Genomic DNA, 2475 nt, shown 5'->3' with positions numbered 1-2475 from the left:
AACACCTTCCTCGTCGCCTGATCCTTGATCAAAAATAAGAAGGGGTGAAACTCAAGGAATACATGGTTATCAATGGCAATGCGATGAACAGAGAGTAGGTTCTTTGAGGCACTAGGAACATGCAAAAAATTTCTAAGATGAATTTTCCTACGAGGGGTTTTAATAATTGAATGACAAATGTGACTGATCTTCATACCTTCTCCACTAGCAGTGTGGATGTGATCTTGCCCGCGGTATTTTTCCCGCATGGTCACCTTCTCGAGTTCACCGGTGATGTGGTTCGTAGCTCCACTATCCACATACCAGTTTGTGTCAACGCCATATGATCCATCTGCTGCACCCGCCATCTTCTCATCTTGATCTGAATCCTCATCTTCATCAAAAGTGTAGCAGCAGTCCTTGGCTGAATGGCCAGGCTTGCCGCAGATCTGACAACGGATGGCGTCAGGGCGCTTGGTGGAGTTGTTGCAGCGGCCCCTGTTGTTGTTGGAGGAGGGACGACCGCCGCCGTTGCTGCTGTTCCCGCGTGCATCGCTGCGAGAGTTGTTGTAGTTGGTGCCTCCTGCACTCTTGCCTTTCACGTGCGGCGGCCCGCGGTAGTGTGAGCCACCACCGCGACCGCGCATGGCGGCGTTAGCAGATGACTTGAAGCCGCCGTTGGCACCTTGGAACAAGGCCACCCTCTGATCGAAGTTACTCATCTGAGCAAATAGTTCGTCAAGGGTGACAGGTGAGGTGCGGGCGTCGAGGGCGGAGACGAGGGGCTGGTACTCCATGTCCAGGCCAGCGAGGATGTAGGAGATGAGCTCATCCTCGTCAAGGGGCTTGCCCGCCGCGGCCAGTTCGTCGGCGAGGGAGCGCATGTGCGCGATGAATGCTGCGACGGACTGAGTGCCCTTCTGAGCGTTGGACAGCGCGATGCGGATGTTGTTGATGCGTGACAGCGACTGGGACGAAAACATGTTCGCCACCTCTGTCCACAGCTCGTGGGCATGGGCGATCGAAGTCACCTGCACGAGCACCTCCTTGGAAAGGTTATTCAGAAGGTATCCTAGTACCTGTTGGTCTTCCCGGAACCAGATCAGGTGAAGGGGGTTGGGTTTGGTGACCTCCTTCCCGTCTTTGTCCTTGTCGACGACGACCTTGGGCGGCTCCGGCGTGCTGCCATCCACATAGCCGAAGACACCGGCACCACGAAGCTGAGGCGTGATGTGGGTCCGCCAGAGGATGAAGTTGGTGCGGGTAAGCTTCTCGGTGATCTGGCCAGAGAGACCAGGGTTGGTGGTGAAGGACGAGGCCATGGCGAAAGCTTTCTGGTGGCTAGATGCGATGGAGGAGTTAGGCTCTGATACCATGTGAAAACCAATGGTTGTAACGTCGTACCCTGTTCTGGGCGACGGCTTCGTGTTATATAGCAGGGTCGCGACTCCTTGATCGCATACATGAGGTGGTTCAGATTACAACTTGTAGTGCAAGGGATAGACTAGGAGGTTACAGAGAGATAAGATCAAATCCTAACAACCTAGCTAGGTGTCGTACGCCAAGAGGTCAAGGCCTTCTTGTCACATACGTTTAACACTATTATGAAAGTGTGCTTCGAATATTTGGGAACTAGCGTGTTACAAATTGCTCGGAGTAATTTTCATCCTTACAATGAGCACCCTAGTTCTTTTCCTTTTACTGATTATAGTTTGATGCACATAGAGCAACACTGTCAGTTCCTTGTTGCAACATGTCATGTCAGTTCACTGAAACAACATAGTACTACTGTACTGGCAGTAATGCACATGACAGGATCATAGCAGCATTTAGTGGTGACCAGTTTTTGGCAAATGAAGGGCAGTAGGTTCCAACTTCCAAGTTCCAAGGAACGATAGACCACTTGCTTGCATTTGGCTTTCATAAAACTAATGAGGGACAGATATTGCAATCTGTAATTTCCTTGGCTTGATAGGCCAACAAATAATAGTAGTATTACTAATAATAAACGTGAGGAATAATAGTAGTATTACTAATGACAAACATGAAGAATGGAATAAGATATGCAAACATATGCTATATATGCTGCATTTAGACTTCAGCTCGACAAAGGAGCTTGGTGCCAAGGAATAGCATCTTTGAGTGTCCAGTATCACAAGGTGTTTCTTTAGAACCAAGGCAAAGTATTTGCTCCATCTATTAATGAAGGGGAAGAGAGTTGCGTGGTTAATTAGTGGAAAACCAGGTGAAAACCGTCACAAACTTGAACACGAAAGGCAACCAAGCAGCAATCCTAAAGGCGAGCATGCAAGCCACAAAGATTGTTGTTCTAGGGCTGAAGCTATAGTCCGTCATCTTCTCTGCAAAGCCTGACTTGTTGTCATTTTAGGAGATCTCTTTTGGGAAATTGCAACCGCAATCAGTGAGCACATCATAAGTAGACTTGTTTGTGAGGAGGTCGTAAGTATAAAATGGCATTCCTTATATGTAAACTTT

At 48.8% G+C, this 2475-nt stretch overlaps 1 pseudogene; it reads right to left on the bottom strand.

The window, feature by feature from the left end:
• Positions 1 to 685: 685 nt before the first annotated feature.
• On the bottom strand, positions 686 to 824 carry LOC119290318 (annotated as a pseudogene).
• Positions 825 to 2475: the final 1651 nt, after the last annotated feature.

This window comes from Triticum dicoccoides, chromosome 4A (assembly GCF_002162155.2).
Source record: "Triticum dicoccoides isolate Atlit2015 ecotype Zavitan chromosome 4A, WEW_v2.0, whole genome shotgun sequence".
NCBI lineage: Eukaryota > Viridiplantae > Streptophyta > Magnoliopsida > Poales > Poaceae > Triticum > Triticum dicoccoides.
Note: the sequence above shows the minus strand (reverse complement) of the source record. Positions and strands in the feature narration are given on the sequence as shown.